The sequence below is a fragment of the Pezoporus wallicus genome, unplaced genomic scaffold (genome assembly GCF_028554395.1).
Source record: "Pezoporus wallicus isolate ANWC-B61680 ecotype Strahan unplaced genomic scaffold, APGP_CSIRO_Pwel_v1 contig_3815, whole genome shotgun sequence".
NCBI lineage: Eukaryota > Metazoa > Chordata > Aves > Psittaciformes > Psittacidae > Pezoporus > Pezoporus wallicus.
This window is the reverse complement of record NW_026637911.1, coordinates 1,964,116-1,976,776: the sequence shown is the minus strand read 5'-3', so window position 1 is coordinate 1,976,776 and position 12,661 is coordinate 1,964,116. Positions and strand designations below refer to the sequence as shown.

The following is a 12,661-nucleotide window of genomic DNA, read 5'->3' as shown; positions in this document are numbered from 1 at the left end:
CAGACACTCATTTGATTGGTCTAGTAGAGGTACAAATGCAGCTTTTTGATGAGGTAATAGTAATAATGATTTAACCTTCCTTATTCAAAGTCATCAATGCACTTCACAATGCTTTGTGGGTGCATTAAGTTATAAATTAAACTTGTAGAGTCTACATGGTATGTTGATTGAGGTTTGCAGATTGTTCCCCTAAGTTTCCACTCACTGGCAGGTGTATTAAAGGCACCTGGTAATTTGACCACTACTGACCCTTTTAAGCTAGTAGTCCAGACCTGTGATCTGTGACCGATGAACACATTTTTAAAGTGTCATCTGCAAATCATATAAAAAAAGTTGAGCAAAACTTGTTCAAAAATCTTTTTTCTAATTATTATAAATGTAAGTCTTTCAGAAGTGTTTAGAATTAAGATATGTTCAGGGGGATTTTATTTCTTATGAGTTTTTCTTCCTCAGAATAACTTCTATTATTTTTTTTTCCCTTGATTAGTAAAAGGGACACAGTTCAATAAGAGGATTGAAATAACTTAGAGATTCGGTTACTTTGGCAGTGGCAGATTGAAATTGAACTGCACTACTTTAGCCTGTGCCTTTTGGAGAGGGAACTAAAACCTGCAAGCGTAACCGTTTCCATTACTACTTCTACCACCATTTTGCTTTAAGGAAACTGAGGGCGATGTTAGAACACATTGATGTGCATGAAGGGCTCATTCACTGCCCACAGCTAGCCTGGTCTGCTGGCTGGCACCGTCTGCTTTTGGGGCTGTCCTGTGTCCTATGGGAATGCTTCACTAGAGGGGAGCTTGCATCCCTAATTGTCTCTCGGCTTGTCTAGAAACTTTCTTTTTTTTTGGGAGCTTTTTTGGTGTTTCTTTTCAGAGAAGCTAAGATTTTTAGCATGTCTGTTTCTTTAAGTGTTTTCTTTAGTGACGAACCTCCATAATGGTTGATGGTTAAATGTACATGCACTGATACATATTTTTATAATATCCAGAGAAACCAGTGCTGAAAGACGTACACAAGAGAGGTGCTGTTCCATTTCCAGTGCCAAATCTTAGAGTGAAATGTAGCTTGAGGAATAATCTTAAGTATTATATGGCAGATAATATATCTTTTAAAAGGAACTATTCTACCACAAGGTCTTCAGAATGATTGTTGATGACAGATGGGTTTTTTTCACTATATTGAATTTTCAAATACAAGATCAGTTAAATAGGAGCTAAGTCAATCAGATAATTTATCTGATAAGCAATGTTTCTTGTTTAATGGAAATTCTTTAAGACCAATACTCTTAAGACAGGCATAATTTTTCATCTTTTGGAAGTGTTATAGTTAGAAATGCTACTGATAGATTCACTATCTGTGCACATTTTTAAGATCAACATACCCACTTTCCATTTCTTTACAAAGTTAATTTTGTGCTCAGTGTCTTCCTTGTGAAATTACAATTTACATTTTGATTCACCATAAAATTCAGTTCAAACTTTTCCTACTATTTCATTCTAGAGATCCGGCTCTTTTTATTTAACAGATTGTCCTTTGATCTCACGGAGACAATTGCTGTTTTACTCCTTTAATGAAGCTGGTATTATTATAGGCAAAATGAATATTAGACCAAATGGTAGTAGAAATCCCAGAGGGAAACATGCTTCTCTGTGTGAATCTTGGAAAAGCAGAACAATTCATTTTAATCAGTGATTACATTCAATAAACCCATAGTCCCTGTTTTGTTTTTGGTTTTGTTTGTTTTTTTTTACTATTACAGGACATTTCTTTTTATGAGAATCAAGGTACTAGTCAGAATTCCTCTATCACCAGTGACATAATGACATGTTGGGCAATTCTTAAGTGTTACTGAGAAGAGATCATATAGCAAAGGAGGGAAGAGTAAAAAGATTGTATTTATACTTTCAAGCAGCTAATGCCCATTGCTTACTTGGCCTCTCAATAAATATCAATCTGGGTCATGTTTCTGTGCCTTCTGGACACTTATATCCTAGGAGCAAGGGGGGATCATATTTAAAAGTAACATTTGAGAGAGGAAACAGAGGGGAAATGGACACACATGGTGAACAGAAAGAGGCAGAAGACAGAGGTATTTGAAGTTAAAAAATAGTTAGACATTTGAGAGGAGGGGTAGGGAGAATGCAGGTGACATGAATTTTAGCAGCAGTCCCTTTCCCTAATATGACACAGCAGAAAGTAGCCATGAACCAGCAGATTTATTACAGTTCTGATATTTTTTTTATTTTCTCTATTGTTTTCCACCTATGATGTCTGCTGTAGACAAAGACTCAACTTTGGGAACAGTATCATTTTTTGCATCACACTGCTGGGCTGAAGGCTTAATTTGGAAGCATTTCTGCCCCTTACGGCATTGTGCAATGCACATTGTAAATGCAAAAAAAAAAAATGCACACGCTGCAGCTGAGGGCACATGTTAAGGACATTCTAAGGTCTGTTACTCTTTGCTGCATGTAAAAAAAAAAACAACCAAAAACACCAGGCTGCTCAGAAAGAGAGCACAGTTTGACAGGAGCAGTGGTAATTATCAGTACAAATCAATTTGATGACCAGAAAGATACCAGTACTTCAGCAGATATGCAAACCTGAGGAGCTTCACCTCTGATCTCTGAACCTACTCTACATCTGCATCCTGAAGCAACACAAAAGATGGGGAAAAAGGAACTCCTGAATCAGCAGTAGGTAGCTGGAAAAACATAACATTTATTACTTTTAAAATTATCATTACGCAAAATGGAACAATTCTGGAATATACAACACTTCCAAGAGTTAAATCCTTCTTAAAAAGTATTGATAACCCTGGCAATCAATATGTGGCCATGACTAGTGATAATGCAGGCTACCCAAACTATTTATCTTCTGGATACAATGTGGAATTCTTTCTAATACAGCTAAAATAACTTGCAAACATTTAGCACCTGTGAGCAGCAAAGCTAAATATTTTGTCAATTCTTAGTAGTATAAAGTGTGCTTTTATTTTTGGTAGTATAAAAAAGAATTTGATTTCTCTTTCTGTTGCGTTTCTTGTAAAGTTATGTTAGTGAGTAAATAGGAGCTTTGAACAAAGATTTAAAGTGATGAGCTGTCCCATGCCTGTTTACAAGTCAAGATTTTATTTTACATAGAGTTCTCTATAGCGACTTTTTAAAATCTAAATTAGAAAGATGGCCAGCAATGCATGCAAAATATTCATTCATTGTAGTAAACTACAAAAATATTGCTTTTATGAAATGAGAATGGTATTGTAGACTTTTAAAAGGCATAGAAATAAAAGACTCCGGATTGGAGTGATTTAAACAAACTCACTAGGATATAGTAGATGATTAAAATACAATCTATAATTACATTACACTGGTATCAGGTAAGGATAAAAGCCTATAAATACACTGGGGTCAGGGTAAGCATAAAAAATGAAACAGTTATTTGAATAATCTGAGATCAAGTTGCAGTAATTAAAAATGAATGTATTATTCAAATGAAGGAATTAGGTTACAACACTCCTCATATGAAAATATTATTGTGACAGACTGAAATAAGTTGGAAGCAATTTTGATAAAAAATTGGGGCAAGAAATAGAATGATTTACATTGGGGAAAAAGTAGACAATCTATGTGGATGAGAGTATTTGCAGCTCCTCTTTCAAATACCCCATTGAAACCCATACCTTTCAGGTATCCTTCCAGAGTTATCCACTACCCCATGCCTCTTCCTGGACTTCACTCTCTTGGATATATAGATCAATTCATTAAAAATTAAAAGTGCTGGAGCTAAGGACTGTGCATGTGCTCACAAAGGAATTAATGGGATCTGCACCCAATAGCAGGCATATTGTTTAATCTACCCCACACATTGCTGTTTATCCATTTTTATTGCCATTACCCAGGTCATCTCTGTCATTTGTCTCCTGTTCTTTCTTTGTCATCTCCTGTCAGATTGGAGCCCAAAGTCTACACATAAGACTGACATAAAACGGTGTTATTCATGTAAATAGTTGATGGCTACTTGCAGATTGAGCACTTGTTGTTATAAATAAAGGCTTTTGAAATCTGACCTTTCCAGCTCCTCAGGGCAGGATTCTGTCTACGCTTGTCTTGAATACATAAACCAAGGATATTTAGTTACTACTAATAATTAATAATGAAGGAATCAGAAAGCCACTTGGTTGGTTGTTTTTTGTTTGTTTTTGTTTGTTTGGTTTTTTTTGATTCAGGTAATAGCTTTCATATCCCTTACAGTAATTAACTTTTATAGATGTGCTTTGAGAGCCAGCTCTAAGTGACTCTTTGTCATTGCCCATAGCAGAAGGGTTGAGAGCTCCTTTGCAGGTGTGAACCCATCTGAAACTCTTGCTTATGTTTCATTTGCTTATCTGAAACATAAGCAAATAAGAGTATATCAGAAGTTTGCTCAAGAGTAGCTTCATTTTTGCCCAGTGACTGCTGCCTGAAATTCTCCTCAAACTTTTCTAGCATCTGCAAAAGTCTATTGAGAAGATCATTCAGCTCACTTAAAATATGCCCAGCTATGCCCTCTTAAATCCTCACTTGATCCTTTTATCATTGCATAGTATATTTAAGCCTGTCATTCTTACCTATTAAATCCTTCATATTTCTCTATTCTAGTCTATTTTGTCTTCCCCTAAAAATGCTTTGTTTGCTCTCCCCCAGAAGTGGTTGTTTCTCCATTTTTAATCTTTTTCTCCTGCAGTGTCTTAGGCATTTTCAAAAGGTTGTTCACGCTAGAACTTCCTTCTGGTATTGCAAACTCTTTTCTTTAAATTTCTACTCAAATATCAGAGTATCTTGGCATGCTTCCATTTCCAGAGAAATAGATGTATCTATTAGGTATAGATTAGATATTTGAGCTAACATTTAAAAGGCATGCAATTATTCATAAAGGACTTCAGGTCAAGAGGCTGAATAGTCTTAAATAACCTGTCAAAACCAACCAAATAAAGTATTTAAAAAAAAAAAAAAACAAAAAAACAACCTGTTACAACTGCAGCTTGCTATTTCCATTTTTCAAGCATTATTCACTCTTCAGCTGTCTGCACAGTTAATTCAGCTAATAATACCATGCATAGGTAAATGAGCAATGAGATAAAATGTTAATTCAGAGAGATGACTTGTGTAGAACTTCCCTGAATTGATAACTGAAGGATGCAAGGCACAGTATCTTATACATAGTTTGTGTGTCTCAGGTAGTGCCATTAAGTAATGTGTCCAGACCAGCTGCTGTGTACCTGTGCAATAAAGTCTTCCAACTTCAAAAATAACTATTTGTTTAGCTGAATATCATCCCAGCAGACTAATCACCATGAAGACTTCAAAGAATTCTTGTAATGGACAGTATGTCATATGCTTGCACATGTATACATATGCAGCAGTGTATGTGTTATCTCCTGGCATATAGATTAACAGTAATCAATATTTTATCAGTTTGTATTTAATGAAAACGAAGAATGTGGAGGGTAAGGCTGAAAGCAGGGAGGAAAGAAAATGAGAAAAGAAAATTAATCAGGAAGAAGATAGATACCAAATGAGAACCCCTTAGATAAAAAGACTTAGACATACAGTAAGAAGCTATACTGAAAGGCATTTTATACTGTTACGTCAAGCAGTATTTCCTAGGACTGGGGAAATAGGTCTAAACTGTCTCTTCTACACATGGGCAATATTTTCCATTATGAAGATAGACACTAAATCCCATTTCCACTTCCAGGGCACAGAGAGCATTGATTTTTCCAGTGTCTTAATAAAGAAGTATGAGGACACATTTTTTGAGATAGAGTAGTATAGGATCATCTTCTCAGGACCAAGAAGGCGCATGTTAAGGGAAAGAGTAATGGAGCATTTTAGTGATTCTGAGTTGTAGATGCAGATGGTTGTCCACATGAGTGCTAACTTTTAGCAGAACAAAAAGATAGGAGACAGTGAAGTATCTCCAGCAGGTTGTGGATACTGTGAGGTTCACTGCTTGTAAACTGGCTGGCGTTCAAGAGACTGTGTTTTGGTCTGAGCTATGTGTCGGTTAGGCAATGATGAACTGCGTTCTTCCATGGTGCCAGATTGCATTTAGTTTCCATACCCCAGAGAGATTCCAAGTTGTTCATTATACTTTGTCGTGGTTAAAAGGGAAGAGACATAGATAACATGTACTGTCCAACAGGACCGGTCAGTGAAGTGCGTAGATTGGCTTGTCAGTGGGGCACAGTGGGGTATCAAGAGAAGAGCCTCAACAGCAGGGTAGATTTCCAAGTGGACTGGGAGGCTGATAGGTAACTGCTGCCAGTTCTAATGTTCTGCTTCATAAAAATCTTCTGTTCCCAGGAGCATCCCAAACATTTAATAGAACTTTCTTTTAATCCCTGTGACCCCTTTACTTAAGAGTACCCTCATACCATTCCTCTTAAGATTTGGTGCAGTGCTAAGAAGGGGCCAGCCAGGACACAGGGGTTCATGCCAGCACTGCAGGGCTAGCAGGATTTCACCTTGGTCTGTAATCCCTGCTCCTCCAAAAGCCAGATAGTTCTGGGATCGCTGCATGCTTGACATCGAATTTCTTCATTACTCTCACGAGACAGAGATAAGTGTTCAAAGGTTTCCACAAACTTTTAACATCACGATTCCCACGTGTTTCAGTGGGAGTTATGCACCCTGGAATGCTGGCTTTGCTCAGCAAGAGAAATATTATGAAGTGGCTGGTGCTGGATAATTTCCAGTCTGAGCTGCACCTTTTAACTATGTCGTTTCGCAAGATGATTTAAGCAAAAATAAGTACCCGATTGGTTGTAGGTGAGCAAACGCGATTTCTATGAACATCTCCTGATAAGCAGGGGCGGGGAGACAGGTCACCCAGCGCTGCCTTTGCCGTTCGAGGGGTTTGGCTGTGGGTTTAGGGAGACAGGCCAGAGAAGGGGGGTTACACTCGGGTCTAATCCCTGCGTGTCACGGCCCCGGTGTGCTCAAAAATTCACTTTCCTGGGAGTGACAGATTCACTTTCCTGAGGGTGCAGATGCGCTGCTCACAGCCTGCTTCTGTTAAAGTTCTTGTGGAACCGGAGTGGCCCGAGCACACGGGTGGTTTGCCCCGGCGCTCATCCGCGGCCGACAAGCAGAGTAATGCCCCGTTGGGTTCCGACGCTGTTTTAGGAGCAGGGAGGTGTGATGTTCAGAAGTTAGTTAAATTATTCCTAAATCTCTCCTTAACTGAGCCGACAGAGGTCGACGTCGCATTGTTTGTTTGATTTGCAGTCAGTTTATTTAAATCCCCTTCATGGCTCGGCGCTCCCCGTGAGGGGCCATCGCACCCCCACGCTCTGTCCCGCGCCGCGCTCTGTCGTGACAGGAAAAGCGCGGGGCGACAGTCGGGAGCGCAGCAGGCAGGAGGGGGTCGCGCGCAGCGGGTTTAATCAAAGTTCCTGACACCTCCGGCGTTATCGCCCCGGTGCGCGGTGTGCACTGGGCTGTAAAATTCAATCCATAACGGCGCGGCGCGCCTCGCCTCCCCCCGCGCGCAGTCCCGCGCACCCTCCTGGCGGCGCGGCAGCGCCATCTGCTGCCGGCGGCGTGCTACGTCCGGCACTGCGTGCTGTGGCGGGTGCGCCCGCCAGGGGCGCTGCGGGGCGGGGCGCGGTGGCCGAGCACGCACCCTCCCGCTGCAGCCTTACGCTGTGAGTCCGGCCGGGGCTGTTCACAGATGGTGCCAGTACGTGCAAAGGGGTCAGCGTCATGCGTGCGCTTGAAAAGCTCTTCTATGGCATTAAACCTGCCCTGTTCTCATAAAACTATCAGCCACGTGTTCAGGTTTATTTACATTACCTGATTTTTAAGAAACTTGAGGTATACAAAATAAGGTTCTGCATATTACAAATAATATTTCAACAACAAATTCTTTTACCATTTCCTTTTGTGTGGCAACCACAAGAAATGATAAATTCCAGCTTAGTGTCTTCCAAAGTTTTCTGATTGTTATTTTTTTAGTGACCATTAAATAATAAAAAGTAATTGTTACATGAGTCTTCAAAACTGTGACTCTTCTCACTTTGTAACACAGCATCGTTATGCTAAAGTTCTCATCATACACAGGTCTGTACTCCTTAAATAATTTATATGATGAGTTTTAACTGCAGAGGCTTGAAAGGTGTCTTAACAAAATCTCTTATGTACAACATTCCAAAGAAAATTAATTTTGGTACATGTGTTTTCTGTATCTGTGCACACTGTTGTTCATTCTTCCTTCTATTTCATCCTTTGAATCCTGTCCCAGTACTGTGGATACAAACCGGGGTATGGAGACCTGGTTCAACCAGCATATTAATGAGTATATTTAATTAGATATACAAGTAAAATTCCAGTAGTTTACAAGCATAATTGTCTTGAGTGAAATGTGTCTTAGACAATTAACTCAATAGGTCCCAGACTGTCATGAGGTTTGATTTCTTTTTCCAGTTCTTGGGAATGGGGTGGTGTTCTGCAGGCAACGCTGGTAGTAACAAAGGACCAGACAAAAGCGCTGTGAGGTAGAGAAAGATTATCACTGAAGTAAATGAGACTGCTTCTGGGAGCATGGTTGACAGCATCATCCTTTAACTTATTGCATTTCAATACAATTAACAGGTCAACAATCAATTAACAGGAAAAACCTTCCTCTTTTTCTTTCAGATCCTCATTTTCCTCCCAGCGATGACCTAAAATGTTTTCTGTACACATGAAAAGCCTCACTTCAGCTAAATAAATTATTTCAGTCTGAATCTGGAAAGTCAATGAGAAATCAAGTTGCATTTAAAGCATCTGTGTATTTTATGCAGATATTTCTGAAGACGTAAACTAATTGTAGGTCTCTGGTCACAGCCTTGCGTTCAGAACAGCGGGTGGCTGAGAGGACAGATTGCAGAAATATTTGGTCAAGTGCTTTGCACTGAATCATAGTGGGATTCTCTGCTAAATTCAATTTTTAATGCAGACACATCTCGAGGGGCTGCCATTCTCTGCACGGTATCAATTCTCCAGTTTTCTCTTGCTCATACTTGAATATTTTAGGCGTTGAACAAAGTGATTCTTCCTTCGGGGTCTATCAGCTTTAGAGCATCTGAACTGGTTAATTTTGAACTTTGTCTAAACTCTACTGCCTTTCTCAGGAGTAAGGCTGTCAACAGCTGGAAAATAAAAGCGTGTACATTCACTTAATTTTCAGAAAGCCTCTCAACAAGTGAGGCAAAATGCTCTTAAGTGTAACCCTATAGAGGTCCATGGAGTCTGCAGAATCCCTCAGGCTCTGGCAGACACCCCCCTGGGGAGCCAGCATGCTTTAACTGGCTTCCCATTGAAGCCCCTGTAAGAAGTCAGTGCATAAGAAAGAAAGGTAATGAAAACTGACAAGTTGAAAAGAAATTGAGAGTTTAATCTGCAAAGTTGTGCTTGAGGGGGCTTCCATCATGATATTCCGATGGAGTTGCAAAAAGAGAAAAAAATTAAGAAACTGCAGAGTATGATGAATTTGCATAATTTTTTCTTGCACCAGGCGGTATTTATTAATTTCTTTTCTACCACTTTACAGCACCTCTTCGCCTCTCAAAAAGAGAAAATGAAGTATACAAAACCTGGCAATCATAATGAACATGTGAAATGCTCACAGATTATTTATAAGCATGCAAGTTATGTAGTTGTTGGAGATTCTCTCCCTTCTGCTCCTGCTTGGTGATGAAGAATGGTATTTTAATAGGCAGATGGTAAAGACAATTACAGTTTGGGGCTCAGCTGGGAGTTACTTCAGTTTATTGCAAATTATTAGTTGATAAATGCTTTTGTTTACAAGCAAAGTCTTAAGCAGCTTTGTAATCAGTTTATCAGCTGCAGCCTGAATTTTGACAGCTTGCCTTTGGGTATACAGTCACTTCTTTCCTGGCCATTTAGAAATCATGCTGACCAGGCAGGCAGAATGGCAGCTCCTCTGCACCTGTATGGTGCTCAGTAAACTGGTATTTCTTATTAAGCCTGTTTTGGAAGAAATCATTAAGTACGGAATCCTTTCTTAATTGCTAATCCATGTTAGTGTGTATGCCAGGAGTCTTAACTATTTGCTCATTCATAATCTTATTTTGTTTCTTTTCAATTGTGACCAGCAGTAGCTCAGTCTTGCTGTTGCCGTTACAGGATTTGCTTTCTGCTGTTAACAGTCTCTCTTACTGAAAGAACTAAATGGTATACTAGCAGTGGTTTACAATGCTTGTTTACTTGGACACTGCATGTAGCTTGGAAGGTGGAAATGCTTTTGATCGTCACCAGTTTTCAGTCTTTTTTACTTCTAGCTCTTACTTCAAAGGGAAGAGCTATACCTGTTTTTCAACACATCTAGAGGAAATCTGGGGGTTTGGTGTGAATTGTGTGTGTGTGTGTGGTGATTGTGTTTTTTTTTTTTAAATGAGGACCTTTCTAAATAGAATGTTGGATGCTTATTGCAGCTTCTGTTACATTTTAGAACATACTAAACATGCAAATTTACATTTGATGCCTTTTACTTATTAGTTAGTTTAGTAAGAGAGCCATCGATTTGTCAGTCTTGTTTCCACATATAGAATGTTCTAATGGCTTACATGGGAGCAACATTTTTTTTAATCAAGAAGTGCTACTTTGCTTCCATCATTCTTACAGCTGAGGTAAACTAGTTCCTGAGCTTCAGCCTGTGAGTTGAATGTTAACATGATAACTAGCAATAATAGTGACTCTTTTTTCAGCCTTACAATGCACACAACTAAATGCTCCAGCTTCTATTCATTATGAAAGGTGACTTTTGTTTCACACAGTCTGGAACTTCTTCTGGAGTGTGATCCCTGTATTGAAGGGCTCTCACAGCCAATACTTATTTCTTACAATGGTTTTGCCATTCTGTAACTTTCTATTTGTCCTTATATTTAATGTGTTTATTTTCTTTACAAATGCAACCTATCAATCTAGCTCCTCCTTTTCAAGCCTTTTTCCTGCTCAGGTACCTTTGCCATTCACTCTGCATTTGCCCAGGGGCAAGAAATGAACCCTACAGTACCAGGTGCAAGACAGCAGAAAATCCATTGATAAGATGTAGCATACTCTGCTTTCTCTGTAAGAAAGCGGTGCCATTAAAGCATATCTATTGTCTCATTTAATCACCTCCTTTTTTCATACACTCCAGTCTCACAAAATAACTCTGAAAAGACAATCCACAGGCATGATTGTGTTTATAAGGCTACTAAAAGGTCACCTTACAGCTGTGCTGTTAGGGAAGCAGGGATTGTAGAGGAATGTGTATATCCAAAGCCGTGCTTCAGAGTTTCAGTGGTCCATTTTCTCTCTCTCTCTGAAACCTGGTGCATCCACAAAAGCTGGGGGAAGCAGTGGAGCTCACCCGGGAATGTCTCCTGGGAAGCTCTTTGGAGAGTGCCCATTCACTGATTCTTTAAAAAAGGGAAGATGAGTTTGCTGAGACAAGTCCTACCCCCTTAGCAGTGGTGATGGGAGTGCAACTTGCACAATGTCAGCATGGGTTTATTATTTGGGGTTTTTTTTAAGCTATTTATCATTTCTTTTCTGAAGGTTTAGTAAATTTTGAAATAACACTCAAGTAGAACCCAATTCAAATGTAAAAAACATGCGGCACTCAATTCAAAACAGAAATTTGGAAAGAAAATTAAAAAAAAACAGGAACAAATTGCTAAACTTGTGAGAGAACTCCTTTGACTTCCTTGTTTGATCTTATGCTGAATTAAGGAAATATAGCAGGTTAGCATTTGTGGCAGGCTTTAATTTCAGCCTCTGAGCAGCAGACTTAACTTCTTGTGATGTGGGAGGATATTACAGTTTCCAGCTTCATTCTGTAAGTATTGCCATTTGTGCCAAACATTTAATAGTTTTATGCTGTGGACTGTCGTCCACCAGGAACTGATATCACCTAAGAGTTTTTAGAGCCATCTAATAGAAAGATATGTATTCACTCTGATTAGCCCAGGATTTGAACGAGGGTCCCAGAAGAGATATATAAGCCTCTTAAATGCATAGAACTTCTAAGGATATGGGTTTAACTGTCTCCCCCTGTGGTAAATAAGCTGTGACAGCTCTATCGGGGGGGAAATGGCAAATAAAATTACAACATTATTTTCCTGTGAATATTTTCAGAGCACTAATCTATTTTGCCTCTTTACCTAATAGAACTCTGTTGAGTGTTACATGTGGGCATTTAATTGAAGGAAAACACACAGAAATCCTCAAACTAGCAAACAGCAGACAGACAACAGTGGAAAAAATAAGAGGTCAAATCTAAGTGTTTTTTATACCCCTTGCCCTTCAGAAGCAGTGTGCTTCATTTGGGGTTCAGCTGATTAAGGTGTTTGCAGAGTTAATTTGAGAGGTGCTCCAATGCAGATCATGATGTTCACAGTAGTTGTACTACAGCAAGGGAAAGACCTACCCCTTACACTGAAACAGAGGTGCCAGGTTTGGGAGTTCACTCCCCTAGGACTGGCAAGTTCCTCTAATATTTTTGTTTTTTATCAGCTGTATAAAGCCTGACAGTCTTTAACTATAAAATCATCTATTCAGGTAAAAACATTGCCAGCTGTCAGCGTATGACTAAGCTAAGTCAGACCTAAAACTCAGGTTGACTAGGT

The 12,661-nt window shown here is 39.3% G+C and overlaps 1 protein-coding gene across 2 annotated transcripts in view; it reads left to right on the top strand.

Moving 5' to 3' along the window:
* ZFPM2 (zinc finger protein, FOG family member 2) overlaps positions 1 to 12,661 on the top strand; it is a 308,698-nt gene that overhangs the window by 277,768 nt on the left and 18,269 nt on the right. The gene's annotated exons all lie outside the window — the stretch shown is intronic.